Source organism: Oncorhynchus masou, chromosome 22 (genome assembly GCF_036934945.1).
Source record: "Oncorhynchus masou masou isolate Uvic2021 chromosome 22, UVic_Omas_1.1, whole genome shotgun sequence".
NCBI lineage: Eukaryota > Metazoa > Chordata > Actinopteri > Salmoniformes > Salmonidae > Oncorhynchus > Oncorhynchus masou.
The window spans coordinates 12098570-12117073 of NC_088233.1; positions in this window are offsets into that span (position 1 = coordinate 12098570).

Here is an 18504-nt window from a genome sequence, read left to right on the forward strand (position 1 = left end):
CAGGGCAGAGCAGAGCTGCTGAGCTGGCTGTCAGTCCTCATCACATTAGAACAGTGGATCTACAAATAGAGGATGCAGGTCTCCGTGGTATCTGCAAGGCTAGAGGTTAACATCATCCACCTGACAGACAGGCTGTAGGCTGGCAGCTAAACCAACAGGCGGTCTCTGGTACATACAGCCTGTCAGTTAAATAACCCAGCATGCAGTGAGACGGACTCAGACTGACCTCTATAGATCAGCTGGACGTCTTCTCACTACACTCTATTTCCTGTCTTGATAGAGAAAATACAAAAGGGTTGAATTAATTTGTTCCATGTAGAGCTGCTGGTCAGCTCTCATTGTTCTTTGATGACCTAATATAACCTCCAGTACTTTTATAACAAGGATAGGTTAAGGTGTCTTGGGTTGGAAAATATTCCTGTAACAACAGACATCCTATTTAACTTTGAAATCCATGTTTAGTCACTGCAATATTCCCCCTTTTGTCTCTGTCATGTCTTGTATTGGTTCATGAATGAAGAGGATTATCACTTAGTGTTGGGGATGAACAAAGATCCTTTTCTCTCTTTAATACATAACTGTGTGATGAGATGACCCTGGACTCTGACAGTTGTTTTTGTTTACTGAGGGAGTGAGTGCAGAGCGGACACCGCCTCACATTAGACCAGGAGGACCCAGGTATGTGCAGAGCAGACCACACGTCACATTAGACCAGGAGGACCCAGGTATGTGCAGAGCAGACCACACGTCACATTAGACCAGGAGGACCCAGGTATGTGCAGAGCAGACCACACGTCACATTAGACCAGGAGGACCCAGGTATGTGTAGAGCAGACCACACGTCACATTAGACCAGGAGGACCCAGGTATGTGCAGAGCAGACCACACGTCACATTAGACCAGGAGGACCCAGGTATGTGTAGAGCAGACCACAGTCACGACTGGATGAGGTCCCAGGAGTGACCTGACACTGCATTAATTCAGCTTCTACTGTCCACACACACACACACACACACACAAAAACTCCCCCGGCTCAGAGAGAGCGAGAGACACCACAGCATGGCGAGACCAAGCAGTCAGTCCCCATCCATCACCACAGTGATCCTCTGCCTTACGGCCAAAAATCACATTCACTTACTACAAAGCAACAGGATTGACGCCCTAGGGATAAAAATGGCCTCCCAACCAGCTGGGAATCAAAGACAGCGAGCGTCGTGTGGAAGGGGATGAACAGATTAACAGAGAGTGGTGGGATTAGGATCACTTTGACTGTGAACCAACACAGGAAACATGTCAAATCTTATTAATTTCTTGCTCCACTAGTTTACTCTAATGTATCCGCGGTTGGGGGTGATACAGCCTGCAGTTGTATCTGCTACAGTACATGGCAGCTTTACCAAACCTTGAGGAGTTATTGATATACTTTCTACCACCGTAACGTAATCCCTCAATTTTCCATTTATATTATATAATTTAAAAAAATGTATTTGCATTTTTTAGATCATAATATTAGGACATGTATCAGTAGAACATTCAGTCTCTGAAATCTACGCAATAGTGTGTAACTAACTTCACTCCGTCCCCAAAAATCTTAGCAGAGAATATTGATATTGATATATTGATATTGCTCATGTCATATTGATATTGCCTTCTCTTGTCTCTACTCCTCCTGTTACGGGGTCTGAGACGCCAAAGCTTCCCACCATTAGCTCTGACAAATTGAAAACTCTAGTCATTGGCGACTCCATTACCCGCAGTATTAGACTTAAAACGAATCATCCAGCAATCATACACTGTTTACCAGGGGGCAGGGCTACCGACGTTAAGGTTAATCTGAAGATGGTGCTTGCTAAAGCTAAAACTGGCAAGTGTAGAGAGTATAGAGATCTTGTTATCCACGTTGGCACCAACGATGTTAGGATGAAACAGTCAGAGATCACCAAGCGCAACATAGCTTCATAGCGTGTAAATCAGCTAGAAAGATGTGTCGGCATCGAGTAATTGTCTCTGGCCCCCTCACAGTTAAGGGGAGTGATGAGCTCTACAGCAGAGTCTCACAACTCAATCGCTGGTTGAAAACTGGTTTCTGCCCCTCCCAAAAGATAGAATTTGTAGATAATTGGCCCTCTTTCTGGGACTCACCCACAAACAGGACCAAGTCTGACACGCTGAGGAGTGACGGACTCCATCCTAGTTGGAGGGGTGCTCTCATCTTATCTACCAACATAGTCAGGGCTCTAACTCCTCTAGCTCCACAATGAAATAGGGTGCAGGCCAGGCAGCGGGCTGTTAGCCAGCCTCCCAGCATAGCGGAGTCTGCCACTAGCACAGTCAGTGTAGTCAGCTCAGCTATCCCCATTGAGACCGTGTCTGTGCCTCGACCTAGGTTGGGCAAACTAAACATGACGGTGTTCGCCTTAGCAATCTCACTAGGATAAAGACCTCCTCCATTCCTGTCATTATTGAAAGAGATCATGATACCTCACATCTCAAAATAGGGCTACTTAATGTTAGATTCCTTACTTCAAAGGCAATTATAGTCAATGAACTAATCACTGATCATAATCTTGATGTGATTGGCCTGACTGAAACATGGCTTAAGCCTGATGAATTTACTGTGTTAAATGAGGCCTCACCTCCTGGCTACACTAGTGACCATATCCCCCATGCATCCCGCAAAGGCGGAGGTGTTGCTAACATTTACAATAGCAAATTTCAATTTAACACAAAAAAAATGTTTGCTTTCGTCTTTTGAGCTTCTAAGTCATGAAATCTATGCAGCCTACTCAATCACTTTTCATAGCTACAGTTTACAGGCCTCCTGGGCCATATACAGCGTTCCTCATTGAGTTCCCTGAATTCCTATCGGACCTTGTAGTCATAGCAGATAATATTCTAATCTTTGGTGACTTTAATATTCACATGGAAAAGTCCACAGACCCACTCCAAAAGGCTTTCGGAGCCATCATCGACTCAGTGGGTTTTGTCCAACATGTCTCTGGACCCACTCACTGTCACAGTCATACTCTGGACCTAGTTTTGTCCCATGGAATAAATGTTGTGGATCTTAATGTTTTTCCTCATAATCCTGGACTATCGGACCACAATTTTATTACGTTTGCAATTGCAACAAATAATCTGCTCAGACCCCAACCAAGGAACATCAAAAGTCGTGCTATAAATTCACAGACAACGATTCCCTGATGTCCTTCCAGACTCCCTCTGTCTACCCAAGGACACCAGAGGACAAAAATCAATTAACCACCTAACTGAGGAACTCAATTTAACCTTGCGCAATACCCTAGATGCAGTTGCACCCCTAAAAACTAAAAACATTTGTCATAAGAAACTAGCTCCCTGGTACACAGAAAATACCCGAGCTCTGAAGCAAGCTTCCAGAAAATTGGAACGGAAATGGCGCCATACCAAACTGGAAGTCTTCCGACTAGCTTGGAAAGACCGTACCGTGCAATCCGAAATTCCTTTTTGATACTGTCGCAAAGCTAACTAAAAAGCAGCATTCCCCACGAGAGGATGGCTTTCACTTCAGCAGTAATAAATTCATGAACTTCTTTGAGGAAAAGATCATGATTATTAGAAAGCAAATTACGGACTCCTCTTTAAATCTACGTATTCCTTCAAAGCTCAGTTGTCCTGAGTCTGCGCAACTCTGCCAGGACCTAGGATCAAGAGAGACACTCAAATGTTTTAGTACTATATCTCTTGACACAATGAAGAAAATAATCATGGCCTCAACCTTCAAGCTGCATACTGGACCCTATTCCAACTAAACTACTGAAAGAACTGCTTCCTGTGCTTGGCCCTCCTATGTTGAACATAATAAACGGCTCTCTATCCACCAGATGTGTACCAAACTCAATAAAAGTGGTAGTAATAAAGCCTCTCTTGAAAAAGCCAAACCTTGACCCAGAAAATATAAAAAAACTACCGGCCTATATCGAATCTTCCATTCGTCTCAAAAATGTTGGAAAAGGCTGTTGCGCAGCAACTCACTGCCTTCCTGAAGACAAACAATGTATACGAAATGCTTCAGTCTGGTTTTAGACCCCATCATAGCACTGAGACTGCACTTGTGAAGGTGGTAAATGACTTTTTAATGGCATTAGACTGAGGCTCTGCATCTGTCCTCGTGCTCCTAGACCTTAGTGCTGCTTTTGATACCATCGATCACCACATTCTTTTGGAGAGATTGGAAACCCAAATTGGTCTACACGGACAAGTTATGGCCTGGTTTAGATCCTATCTGTCGGAAAGATATCAGTTTGTCTCTGTGAATAGTTTGTCCTCTGACAAATCAACTGTAAATGTCGGTGTTCCTCAAGGTTCCGTTTTAGAACCACTATTGTTTTCACTATATTTTACCTCTTGGGGATGTCATTCGACAACAATGTTAACTTTCACTGCTATGCGGATGACACACAGCTGTACATTTCAATAAAACATGGTGAAGCCCCAAAATTGCCCTCGCTAGAAGCATGTGTTTCAGACATAAGGATGTGGATGGCTGCAAATGTTCTACTTTTAAACTCGGACAAAACAGAGATGCTTGTTCTAGGTCCCAAGAAACAAAGAGATCTTCTGTTGAATCTGACAATTAATCTTAATGGTTGTACAGTCGTCTCGAATAAAACTGAAGGACCTCGGCGTTACTCTGGACCCTGATCTCTCTTTTGAAGAACATATCAAGACTGTTTCAATGACAGCTTTTTTTCCATCTATGTAACATTGCAAAAATCTGAAACTTTCTGTCCAAAAATGATGCAGCAAAATTAATCCATGCTTTTGTCACTTCTCGGTTGGACTACTGCAATGCTCTACTTTACTAGTCTGGCCCAGGAGTGTGAAGGTGAACGGAAAGGCTCTGGAGCAACGAACCGCCCTTGCTGTCTCTGCCTGGCCGGTTCCCCTCTTTCCACTGGGATTCTCTGCCTCTAACCCTATTACAGGGGCTGAGTCACTGGCTTACTAGGGCTCTTTCATACCGTCCCTAGGAGTGGTTGAAGGTTGAGTCACTGATGTGATCTTCCTGTCTGGGTTGCCCCCCCCCCTCCCCCTTGGGTTGTGCCGTGGCGGAGATCTTTGTGGGCTATACTCGTCCTTGTCTCAGGATGGTAATTTGGTGGTTGAAGATATCCCTCTGTGCTTTGGCAAAGTGGGTGGGGTTATAACCTTCCTGTTTGGCCCTGTCCGGGGGTGTCATCGGATGGGGTCACAGTGTCTCCTGACCCCTCCTGTCTCAGCTTCCAGTATTTATGCTGCAGTAGTTTGTGTCGGGGGGCTAGGGTCAGTTTGTTATATCAGGAGTACTTCTCCTGTCCTATCCGGTGTCCTGTGTAAATTTAAGTATGCTCTCTCTAATTCTCTCTCTCTTTCTTTCTCTCTCTCGGAGGACCTGAGCCCTAGGACCATGCCTCAGGACTACCTGACATGATGACTCCTTGCTGTCCCCAGTCCACCTGGCCGTGCTGCTGCTCCAGTTTTAACTGTTCTGCCTGTGATTATTATTAATTGACTATGCTGGTCATTTATGAACATTTGAACATCTAGGGCACGCACAGAGAATATCTTGGTATTTCTGGACACGTCAGAGTGTTTTCTTTCGAATGGTATCAATTATATGCATAGTCGAGCATCTTTTTGTGACAAAATATCTTGTTTTAAAACGGGAACGTTTTTCATCCAAAAATGAAATAGCGCCCCCATAGATGTAAGCGGTTAATTGACTATGCTGGTCATTTATGAACATTTGAACATCTTGGCCATGTTCTGTTATAATCTCCACCCGGCACAGCCAGAAGAGGACTGGCCACCCCACATAGCCTTGTTCCTCTCTCGGTTTCTTCCTAGGTTTTGGCCTTTCTAGGGAGTTTTTCCTAGCCACTGTGCTTCTACACCTGCATCGCTTGCTGTTTAGGGATTTAGGCTGGGTTTCTGTACAGCACTTTGAGATATCAGCTGATGTACGAAGGGCTATATAAATACATTTGATTTGATGATGTCATAGATAATGAAAAGTCAGGTGTGATGTGCCTTCTGAAAGTACTCACACCCCTTTTTCTGCATTTTTCCTACATTTAAAATGGATTAAATTTTGATTTTATTTGTCACTGGCAGACAATACCTCAATGTCAAAGTGAAATTATGTTTTTAGAATTTTTATTTTATTTTTACAAATGAATAAACAATGAAAATATGAAATGTTTTGAGTCAATAACTATTCAACCCCTTGATTAGAGCAAGCCTCAATAAGTTCAGGTGTAAAAATGTTGTTTAACAAGTCACATTATAAGTTGCATGACTTTTAGCCAGCTATTGTCGTTCTTTTAACGTAACGTAACGTAATCAACACTGCTAGCTAGCCAGCTAGCCCCCGAATAGCAGCACTGTAGAAACTATTACACTCAACGGAACGACTTGATTAGTGTAGTGTCAACAATGCAGCCACTGCCAGCTAGCCTACTCCAGCAGTACTGTATCATTTCAATCATTTTAGTCAATAAGATTCTTGCTACGTAAGCTTAACTTTCTGAACATTCGAGACGTGTAGTCCACTTGTCATTCCAATCTCCTTTGCATTAGCGTAGCCTCTTCTGTAGCCTGTCAACTATGTGTCTATCTATCCCTGTTCTCTCCTCTCTGCACAGACCATACAAACGCTCCACACCGCGTGGCCGCGGCCACCCTAATCTGGTGGTCCCAGCGCGCACGACCCACGTGGAGTTCCAGGTCTCCGGTAGCCTCTGGAACTGCCGATCTGCGGCCAACAAGGCAGAGTTCATCTCAGCCTATGCCTCCCTCCAGTCCCTCGACTTCTTGGCACTGACAGAAACATGGATCACCACAGATAACACTGCTACTCCTACTGCTCTCTCTTCGTCCGCCCACGTGTTCTCGCACACCCCGAGAGCTTCTGGTCAGCGGGGTGGTGGCACCGGGATCCTCATCTCTCCCAAGTGGTCATTCTCTCTTTCTCCCCTTACCCATCTGTCTATCGCCTCCTTTGAATTCCATGCTGTCACAGTTACCAGCCCTTTCAAGCTTAACATCCTTATCATTTATCGCCCACCAGGTTCCCTCGGAGAGTTCATCAATGAGCTTGATGCCTTGATAAGCTCCTTTCCTGAGGACGGCTCACCTCTCACAGTCCTGGGCGACTTTAACCTCCCCACGTCTACCTTTGACTCATTCCTCTCTGCCTCCTTCTTTCCACTCCTCTCCTCTTTTGACCTCACCCTCTCACCTTCCCCCCTACTCACAAGGCAGGCAATACGCTCGACCTCATCTTTACTAGATGCTGTTCTTCCACTAACCTCATTGCAACTCCCCTCCAAGTCTCCGACCACTACCTTGTATCCTTTTCCCTCTCGCTCTCATCCAACACTTCCCACACTGCCCCTACTCGGATGGTATCGCGCCGTCCCAACCTTCGCTCTCTCTCCCCCGCTACTCTCTCCTCTTCCATCCTATCATCTCTTCCCTCTGCTCAAACCTTCTCCAACCTATCTCCTGATTCTGCCTCCTCAACCCTCCTCTCTTCCCTTTCTGCATCCTTTGACTCTCTATGTCCCTTATCCTCCAGGCCGGCTCGGTCCTCCCGCTCCCGCTCCGTGGCTCGACGACTCATTGCGAGCTCACAGAACAGTGCTCCGGGCAGCCGAGCGGAAATGAGGGAAAACTCGCCTCCCTGCGGACCTGGCATCCTTTCACTCCCTCCTCTCTACATTTTCCTCCTCTGTCTCTGCTGCTAAAGCCACTTTCTACCACTCTAAATTCCAAGCATCTGCCTCTAACCCTAGGAAGCTCTTTGCCACCTTCTCCTCCCTCCTGAATCCTCCCCCCCCTCCCCCCCCCTCCTCCCTCTCTGCAGATGACTTCGTCAACCATTTTGAAAAGAAGGTCGACGACATACGATCCTCGTTTGCTAAGTCAAACGACACCGCTGGTTCTGCTCACACTGCTCTACCCTGTGCTCTGACCTCTTTCTCCCCTCTCTCTCCAGATGAAATCTCGCTTCTTGTGACGGCCGGCCGCCCAACAACCTGTCCGCTTGACCCTATCCCCTCCTCTCTTATCCAGACCATATCCGGAGACCTTCTCCCTTACCTCACCTCGCTCATCAACTCATCCCTGACCGCTGGCTACGTCCCTTCCGTCTTCAAGAGAGCGAGAGTTGCACCCCTTCTGAAAAAACCTACACTCGATCCCTCCGATGTCAACAACTACAGACCAGTATCCCTTCTTTCTTTTCTCTCCAAAACTCTTGAACGTGCCGTCCTTGGCCAGCTCTCCCGCTATCTCTCTCAGAATGACCTTCTTGATCCAAATCAGTCAGGTTTCAAGACTAGTCATTCAACTGAGACTGCTCTTCTCTGTATCACGGAGGCGCTCCGCACTGCTAAAGCTAACTCTCTCTCCTCTGCTCTCATCCTTCTAGACCTATCGGCTGCCTTCGATACTGTGAACCATCAGATCCTCCTCTCCACCCTCTCCGAGTTGGGCATCTCCGGCGCGGCCCACGCTTGGATTGCGTCCTACCTGACCGGTCGCTCCTACCAGGTGGCGTGGCGAGAATCTGTCTCCTCGCCACGCGCTCTCACCACTGGTGTCCCCCAGGGCTCTGTTCTAGGCCCTCTCCTATTCTCGCTATACACCAAGTCACTTGGCTCTGTCATAACCTCACATGGTCTCTCCTATCATTGCTATGCAGACGACACACAATTAATCTTCTCCTTTCCCCCTTCTGATGACCAGGTGGCGAATCGCATCTCTGCATGTCTGGCAGACATATCAGTGTGGATGACGGATCACCACCTCAAGCTGAACCTCGGCAAGACGGAGCTGCTCTTCCTCCCGGGGAAGGACTGCCCGTTCCATGATCTCGCCATCACGGTTGACAACTCCATTGTGTCCTCCTCCCAGAGCGCTAAGAACCTTGGCGTGATCCTGGACAACACCCTGTCGTTCTCAACTAACATCAAGGCGGTGGCCCGTTCCTGTAGGTTCATGCTCTACAACATCCGCAGAGTATGACCCTGCCTCACACAGGAAGCGGCGCAGGTCCTAATCCAGGCACTTGTCATCTCCCGTCTGGATTACTGCAACTCTCTGTTGGCTGGGCTCCCTGCCTGTGCCATTAAACCCCTACAACTCATCCAGAACGCCGCAGCCCGTCTGGTGTTCAACCTTCCCAAGTTCTCTCACGTCACCCCGCTCCTCCGCTCTCTCCACTGGCTTCCAGTTGAAGCTCGCATCCGCTACAAGACCATGGTGCTTGCCTACGGAGCTGTGAGGGGAACGGCACCGCAGTACCTCCAGGCTCTGATCAGGCCCTACACCCAAACAAGGGCACTGCGTTCATCCACCTCTGGCCTGCTCGCCTCCCTACCACTGAGGAAGTACAGTTCCCGCTCAGCCCAGTCAAAACTGTTCGCTGCTCTGGCCCCCCAATGGTGGAACAAACTCCCTCACGACGCCAGGACAGCGGAGTCAATCACCACCTTCCGGAGACACCTGAAACCCCACCTCTTTAAGGAATACCTAGGATAGGATAAAGTAATCCTTCTCACCCCCCCTTAAATGATTTAGATGCACTATTGTAAAGTGGCTGTTCCACTGGATGTCATAAGGTGAATTCACCAATTTGTAAGTCGCTCTGGATAAGAGCGTCTGCCAAATGACTTAAATGTAAATGTAATGTAAATGAATGACTACCTCGTCTCTTTACCCAACACGTACAATTATCTGTCCCTCAGTCAAGCAGTGAATTTCAAGACCAGGGAGATTTTACAATGCCTCGCAAAGAAATGCACGCATTGGTTGATGGATAGAAATGGAAAAAAAAACAATCATTGAATTAAACACAAGGCCAAATCTACACTGGAGTTGCTTACCAAGAAGACAGTGAATGTTCCTTAGTGGCCAAGTTACAGTTTCGACTTAAATCTGCTTGTGAATCTATGGCAAGACTTGAAAATGGTTGTCTAGCAATGATCAACAACCAACTTGACAGAGCTTGAATACATTTTGAAGAATAATGGGCAAATATTATACAATCCAGTTGTGCAAAGCTCTTAGCGACTTACCCAGAAAGAGTCACAGCTGTAATCACATGTATTGACTCAGGGGTATGAATACTTTCAATAAATTTGTCAACATTTCTAAAAACACGTTTTCACTTTGTTATTATGGGGTATTGTGTGTGTAGATGGTTGAGAAAAACCATCTATTTAATCCATTTTGAATTTAGGCTGTAACACAACAAAATGTGGAATAAATCAAGGGGTATGGACGTCAAGGGGAATGAAGACCCTGTAACATGATGATCAGAGCTTTCTCCTGTTTACCAAACAGATTCCCCATTCCATCAATCTTTAAAGAAGTTAGTCTCTATCCTTCCTCTTTTTCACTCCCTCTGTCTCTCTATCTAGGTCATCTGCACTGCAGTCTCCTGTCTGCAATATAGTTTATTTTTGTCAGAAAATATATTTGTTTCACTTGTTGAGGATATAGTCCCCCCAAAAAATAGAGTGAACAAATGTGAATGACGATGAAGGCTAGTGTTGAAGATGTATCTAGCGTCTTGTTGACGTCAGCTTGGCGTATTGATTCAATATGGCATTGTCCGGAGCAATGGCTGTACATTTGCATCTCACAGGAGAGAGCCACACCTTTACCGTGACAATTTTTGGGAAGAGACGTTCCCACAGAGGCCCTCGGGTGACTGACACCAGGAGAGGTGTGACGACAGATGAAAACACTGAATTGATTAAATGAATGTTACTGTGAAGGAAATTGTTGTGTTTGGTTTGTTTTAAAAGTTCATAAAAAGCTGTGAATTTTGATTTGTCTTGTTGCAGGTAGGTTTTCTGGTTGATGTATTTTAAAGTGACTGGATTGAAATTGTATGTTGGGTTGACTGGTTATCAGGCACATTCTTGTTGTCCGGTCATAACATTGTTAACCTACTAATCTCCCTGCAAATCCCCTTCAGATCTCTGATCACTACTTTGTTTCCTTTCTTTTCTGTCTCCTCCAACTCTAGCCACTCAGCCCCTACCCAGATGGTCATGCGCATCTTCGCTCTCTCTCTCTCCCACTACTCTCTCCTCTTCTATCGTATCATCTCTTCCTTCTGCTAAATCCTTCTTCCTCCTGTCTCTGGATTCTGACTCTTTGAACCTACTATCCTCCCTTTCTGCATTCTATGACATGCTGTCCCCTTTCCTCCCAGCTGGCTCGGTCCTCCTCTCCTGCTCCGTGGCTGATTGCTTGCATTCTGAACAGGGCTGACACTCAACAACTTTTCTCCTTCTCCTCTTCTGACATCCAGGTGGCGACACGCATCTCTGCGTGCTTGGCAGAGATCTCAGCTTGGATGTCGGCCCACCACCTCAAGCTCAATTTTGACAAGACATATTTTTTTGTGCGTGTGTGGAATTTTCATTGTTGGACATAAAATACTGTAAAAAAAACACCAGGAAATCAGCTCCAAGTGATTTTAATCTAAGAAATCTGTTCCCACATATTCACACGCATAATAGAGAGACACAACATGATTGTGTACAAATGTAAGCAAGGTTTGAAATTATTATGTTTTAGTAAAACATAACTGTTTTGGCTTCTTGCGGTCAATTTGTTGTCTACAAATGACTTGTAATTATGTTCTAAGCCCCCCGACCATCCGCTCAAGAAGAAATCGGCCCTTGACTGAATCTAGTTTAATGATCCCTGCTCTACATCATCTGTAGAGTACGACCCTACGTCACGCAAGAAGTGTCACAGGTCCTAATCCAGGCACTTGTCATCTCCCATCTGGACTACTGCAACTCGCAGCTGGCTGGGCTCCTGCAGATGTCATCAAACCCCTGCAATTTATCCAGAACGCTGCAGCCCACCTGGTGTTCAAGCTTCTCAAATTCTCCCATGTTACCCCATTCCTCCACATACTCCACTGGTTTCCAGTTGAAGCTTGCATCCACTACAATACCATGGTACTTGCCTACGGAGCAGCAAGAGGAACTTCCCTCCCTACCCCCCAACCCGAGTACTCCGTTCTGCCACCTCTGGTCTCTTGGCCCTCCCACCCTTACGGGAGCGCAGCTCCCGCTCAGCCCAGTCCAAGCTCTTCTCTGTCCTAGCACCCCAATGGCAGAACCAGCTTCCCCCTGCCAATCTTCCAGAAACCCTACCTCTTCGAAGAGTATCTTAAATAATCGCACAGTACCCCGCAACACCCCCTCCTCACCCCTCCCCTCCAAAAAAAGGCTTTGGTGAACTCACACTTGAACTTGACTCTTCCCTCTTGCTAGCTCTTACTTTGCCTATAGATAATTTATTGAGGAACAATTGACTTACTATAACTGTGATATGTGGTTGTCTCACCGAGCTGATAAATGACTAAAATGTCAAATGTAAATGTACATTTAGTTGATTAGATTCGAATCTGGGTGTGTTGTTCCTACCTCTTGTTTTCAATAGGGAGTGAGTTCCCGCTTGAATTTGGTTAAAAGGACAGTTCATACTTAGAGAACTTGTTAGCGAGCTCCTGTATATCTCATACAGTTTTTTCTGCTAGAGTTGATTCTGAACTGATGACCCGTGTAACCACGTAAAGTCTTATTGATTGACAGTAATTTGCTCTGTGTTATTCTATAATGCATCATGTACTTCATGTACCCGGGAATTGTTTGAGTGTCAATTATTTAATGACTAATAAATCCTATTTGTTGATTTGAGTAAATGCGTTCCTTGTTTTAGAGAGTAATTGTTTTACTATACGTTCATAATTTACTAGGGCTATTGGTAAATGTTATTTACACTACACAAAGCCTATATGCTTGGCCTCTAACCTGAGCTCTGAGCTGCACAGTTAACTCAAACATTTAATGCTAGGATATTAGCTCTTTGTCTCTCAGCCCCTTGATGATTGTACAACGGTTATCTTGGACACATCATTTATAGTATTCCGAGGCTTGCTACCATGACTAGATCCATCAAATAATAATAATGATAATAATCCCATGGGCCTATACAGGGTTGGAGAGTTACATGTAATCCGTTAAATGTAAGAGATTACAAAAAACGGTAACTGTAATCTGTTAAATTACCATCAAAAATATTGTAATCAGATTACCGATACTTTTGAAAAACTAGATTACTTCGAGGATTACTTTAAAACTCAAAGGATGTTTGCAAAAAAAAAATCTTTGACACTTCTCTGTTTTCTCAATGACATTCAAATCAGTATTGAAAAAAGTTTAAAGTTTAAGTTTGTTCCACCTGAGCGAGTCTGACCTCAAGTCAGAGACAACTATGATGACACACTAAATGTGTTTGATGGATCGCTGGAAAAGAGCAGGAATAGGCTTTTACAGGCTACAGTCCAAGCTATGTCTTCCAATAGTGTGACTGCAGTCGGCATCCAAAGATTATCCAACTTGAATGAACGCTTGGAGGTATGGATGACAGCAGTGGTGTAGTCTACGGCGATACGGATATCACGTATTCTACATAGCGCATTAATGTAAATCACACTGCTGCTCTCTCATTTAACTATTTGTGCTTTACAGATTGTGGTTGTTGTGGATGGATGTTCACAATTGTAAATGTGTATTCGAACCCAATAACGGTTGAATTCAAGAAGTGAAAACTGTCTATCAATCATTGTTTTTGAAACCAGTGGACAGCCAGTGAAGAATGTGCTCTTGCAACAGCTGCATAGTGCAGATCCAAACTTATGGAATAAAAGTGGGGCATTTATTGCTCAACCTAATTCATGCTTATACAAAAAAAAATGCCTAATGGACACATGCTCAAACTTGCACACTTTTGATAGACTTAAAGGGGAAACCTTTTGTTGCTACATCCATTTTTGGATATATAGATTATACAGTATATACAGTACCAGTCAAAAGTTTGGACACACCTACTCATTCAAGGGTTTTTCTTTATTTGTACTATTTTCTACATTGTAGAATAATAGTGAAGACATCACAACTATGACATAACACATAAGGAATCATGTAGTAACCAAAAAAGTGTTAAACAAATCAAATATATTTTAGATTTTAGATTCTTCAAAGTAGCCACCCTTTGCCTTGATGACAGCTTTGCCATTCCATGAGAGCAGCATATACATTTCCCCTCGAATCAATGAGCCCAATCAGACCTCCATGACAACAAAATCATAAACAACAAAGTAGGGCTGGCTAATAAGTCCAAACAATTTGGCTGATCCATATTTCCAAGTCCTATTCTTGGAAATCAAGGGGTAAAACATTTATTGGAATGACTGAAATTCTGATAGACTTTGGTTTTTAATGTAGAGATATAATTTAATCGTAATATTATCTGTAGATGAAAGCGATGGGTTAGAAGAAGCCTACATAACCAACCTATAAAGTAAAATGTAACATCCATATATGGCCAGGTATGTAATCTTTAACATTGATTTATCCTGCAATAGATATTGTTCAATTGGTAACATACATTTATGTCTTCTTCTAATGCCTCTTAGGGGGAAAGTAACCTAAAAGTAATGGAATGTATTCAGATTACGTTACTGAGTTTGGATATAGACCCAACCCTGGGCCTATATCACTCATTTACATAATAATGGAGTCAGATTGAATGTACTTTATTATTTATTATTGTTCAACACCATTTAAATTCAACTAGAGATGAGTACAGAGATGAGAACAGTGATGAGGATGATGATGAAGACGGAGATGAGGACAGAGATGAGGACAGAGAGATTAAACCTTCACACAACCAAATAGCTAAACTGTTTAGCTGCAACTCATGGTAGAGAGATACTGTATTACTTCCTGCCATCTACTTATCCTCAGTAATTGTGGATGTGGTAGAAATAAAAAATAACTCTAAAATGTTGGGAAATCTCATCTCTACCTGGCAGAACTTGATTGCAACAAACAACTGATATAGGGGATGATCACCTGGCAATGTTCCCAGGTTTTGATAGTATTATTGACACATCAGTGTATTATACACAACCACGTTATACTGCACCTGTCTATGAGTGCATTGTGATTATAATTGCTGTGTTACCTAGAGTACCTTGTGTGATAGTGTTAATTGGACACTTAAGTGCACAGTGATACATGTTGGCTCGGCTTCTGATGCACAGTACCACCTGTGTGAGGGTAGAATAGGAAGGGCAAACGGTTGGCAACTGGTGTGTGTCTGTCTGAGGTGATTGAAATGGTAATGTGGGATCTGGTTCTGTGAACGGAGTGAACAGGCCTGGTGTATGAGCTGCCATGCGTGTACTGGGCACAGCGCTGCCCCATCGCCCCACGGGCATAGAGAGAACACAGCCTCCTGAGAGACAGAGGGCAGATGGAGAAAGAACTGGACAGCTGCCTGGCAGCTAACTTCCCAGAGCTATTTTATTGAAGGGGTTATACAGGCCCTTATAGAGTTGGGGTAGGGCTGCTGACATCTGTCCTTCATCTGTCTTTTATCAATTACTTTTTATTCTGGCATTTAAATGCCCACTGTACCAATTGGACCCGGTGAAGCAATGTACTATACTATACCACAATGTACCTCAACGTGTCTCGGCATAACTTCTAAACTTTTAATTGGACTGAACGACATGTCAAGAGTCTTCTATTGGTCTGAACGACATGTCAAGAGTCTTCTATTGGACTGAACGACATGCCAAGAGTCTTCTATTGGTCTGAACGACATGCCAAGAGACTTCTATTGGACTGAACGACATGCCAAGAGACTTCTATTGGACTGAACGACATGCCAAGAGTCTTCTATTGGACTGAATGACATGCCAAGAGTCTTCTATTGGACCGAATGACATGCCAAGACTCTTCTATTGGACTGAATGACATGCCAAGAGTCTTCTATTGGACTGAACGACATGCCAAGAGTCTTCTATTGGACTGAATGACATCCCAAAAGTCTTCTATTGGACTGAATGACATGCCAAGAGTCTTCTATTGGACTGAATGACATGCCAAGACTCTTCTATTGGACTGAATGACATGCCAAGAGTCTTCTATTGGACTGAATGACATGCCAAGAGTCTTCTATTGGACTGAACAACATGCCAAGAGTATTCTATTGGACTGAACGACATGCCAAGAGGCTGCTATTGGACTGAACGACATGCCAAGAGGCTGCTATTGGACTGAACAACATGCCAAGAGGCTGCTATTGGACTGAACAACATGCCAAGAGGCTGCTATTGCTACTCAGACTAGGCTGTAAATGTACCATACAAGCTTTCACAGACTCCAAAACAATCTCTATACAATGTTCTCAGCTTAGGGAAGCCTGATGAAGACAATTTGTTGTGAATGCAATGATACTTTGTTTATACTAACATGCATTTTCCTCAATCTGTGTACTCAGACTAGGCTGTAGATACTGTATACCATTTGGTGTCCACCCACTCTGCCCAGCATGGGTGAAAAGCGCTTTGGTGTTGAAATTTCACTTCATTATGTTATAAAATTTTAAAAATTCTGAAGACAAACATGATTATTCATGTTCTGACTTGTTCAGTGGGGTCTTTCTCATCTCATTAACAGCATATCCCAAAATGAAGGATTTGCGTAACCTAATACATCCGATATTAAGCACCGAGCTCTGTTGACAGAGCGATGTAGCTTACTCGCAGCAAATTTTGGGGATTTTACATGTTGTGGTGGTCATCTTCAAAGTTGTTTCCCCGGGTTCAAAAAAGGCCAAATTGAAATGAAATGTAAAAGCCTTTGAAAATAAAAAGCTTGCAGTATGCTCAGTGCTCTGTTGATATTTCACAGAGATACACTTGTTTTTGTGAGAAATCTTCAACAACAAAAAAAAAACAGGAATTTCAAATTTATATGAAAAGCATATAATAAAATATGAAAATAATACATGTTATGTCTCAAAATCAAGATCTTACCTCTATATTGTTTTTCGTCCTGCAGATTTGAGAATAAAGATGACAAGTTCAATGGGAACTTGAGCCTGACAGATAGCCTTCATTCTCACACAGCATGCAGCCTTAGCTGATGCCAGGCTGGGCAATTTTCATTATTTTTTTACCACTTTTGCATCCATTGATTTAGTCACCCTAATTTTACAAGGGTAAAAACTCTAATTTCATAAAGGATTATGATGGAGACATGAGGTTTGGACCGTTGGTTTTCTTAGGGGATTATTGGATACCCTACATTGTATCAATCAGAAGAATATTACCCACACCAACAGATATGATAGAGAGCTAGTCAAGGTCACATATCTCTGACCAGCCCTGGCCACCTCTGGCCCTGGTGTATGTTCTGGTAACCGGAGCCACAGGGGCCTTGCAGGGAGTCTGCTCCCGAGGCTCAGCCTGACAGGCAGCTACAGATGATAAATTATCCTGGTAGAGCAAAGGGCTGATGAAGCAAGGCTGGGTGCCGGATGCTGTCCGCTCTCTCCAAACACACCAGTCCACCTGGAGGTCAGTTTTTTAGAAACTTGTCTCTACACATACAGCAATCTGTCTGTTCACCACAATGGAGTTTGATAACACACCGGCTGCAGCAGACATACTGAGTGTAGTAGCCAGCTCATGTTAGACTACAATAGAACCACAGTACCTGGCTGTAGCATAAGCCTTCGCAGCTTGAAATCTGATGTGGCTACACACGGCTCATAGAAATCTCACGATTATGAAGGAGGGGGGACAAAATCATCAATGTAAGACTGGAATCAATTGCCCTTTTTATAGTCATAATACCCATATCACAAAGCACTACAAATGCCATGATGATCTGGACGCCACTGACAAATCAAGGCAAAGGTAAGAATCTCTGGATTACCTATCTAATGTTAGCTTAATGTAGTAATGTAACAGCTTTCTTGCGGTGAAGGAGAGGTGGACCAAAATGCAGCGTGGTTGCTATTCATGTTTAATTTATAAAGACTCTACACATGAACAAACTAACAAAACAATAAACGTGAGAAAACCTAAACAGCCTATCTGGTGAAAACAGAGACAGGAACAATCACCCACAAAACCAAACACAAAACAGGCTACCTAAATATGGTTCCCAATCAGAGACAATGACTAACACCTGCCTCTGATTGAGAACCATATCAGGCCAAACATAGAAATACCCAAATCATAGAAAAACAAACATAGACTGCCCACCCCAACTCACGCCCTGACCATACGAAATAATGACAAAACAAAGGAAATAAAGGTCAGAACGTGACAAGTAATTCATAAATTAGATACATTTCTTTAAATTAGATACAATTCTATTAACTGTCTTTTGCAAGTTTTAAATTGACACAAAACCTGTTAGCAAAGGTGTCAGCTAGAGATGACATGCAGGAGCTTGCAGGGATTTGTAGATTTGCATTATGTCTACTTTGACACCAATTCGGGGTATATTAGAGCTGAATATATTGATAAAATCACCTTGTCCTAGAGAGATTTACATGGTTATCAAAACGTCACTCCAGGGT